Below are 760 nucleotides of genomic sequence, written 5' to 3' on the forward strand. Positions count from 1 at the left end.
AGCGGTGGCATTACCTCTAGATGAACAGGACCCCATGGTCTGGAGGGCTGGATGAACAGTAGACGGTGGAGGGGTGCCCGTGGAGGGGTGGTTGAATAGTAGCCGATGGAGTAGCGCACGGTGGAGGCTGGATGAACAGGAGCCCGTGGAGGCTGGAGGAGGTCGACGGTAGCCCGTGGAGGCTGGAGGAGGTCGACGGTGGAGATGAACAGTATCCCGTCGAGTCCCGTTTTGCGGTACGCCACACCCCTCCCGATGAACAGGACCCCCGTTTCAACCGTAGCGCTCCAACACAAGTCTGTTTCGTCCGTTTTGCGGTACGCCACACCCCTCCCGATCAACAGGACCCCCGTTTCGACCGTAGGAGGTCCGTTTCGTCCGTTCTATGGTACGCCACACCCGTCCCGATCAACAGGACCCCCGTTTCGGCCGTAGGAGGTCCGTTTCCTCCATTTTGCGGTACGCCACACCCCTTGAGGGAGTCGTGGATAAGGGGGTATCTGGACAGCCGGACTGTGTACGACGTCTGGACTATTGAAGCGTGAAGATACAAGACTCAAGACTTCGGCCCGTGTCCAGATGGGACTTTCCTTGGCGTGGAAGGCAAGCTTGACGGTCCGGATATTATGTTTCCTTCCTTGTAACCGACTCCATGTAAACCCTAGTCCTCTCTGGTGTCTATATAAACCGGAGAGGTTGGTCCTTAGAAGGCCGATCACAATTACAATCATACCATCATAAGCTAGCTCTTAGGGTTTAG

This window comes from Triticum dicoccoides, chromosome 3B (assembly GCF_002162155.2).
Source record: "Triticum dicoccoides isolate Atlit2015 ecotype Zavitan chromosome 3B, WEW_v2.0, whole genome shotgun sequence".
Taxonomy (NCBI): domain Eukaryota; kingdom Viridiplantae; phylum Streptophyta; class Magnoliopsida; order Poales; family Poaceae; genus Triticum; species Triticum dicoccoides.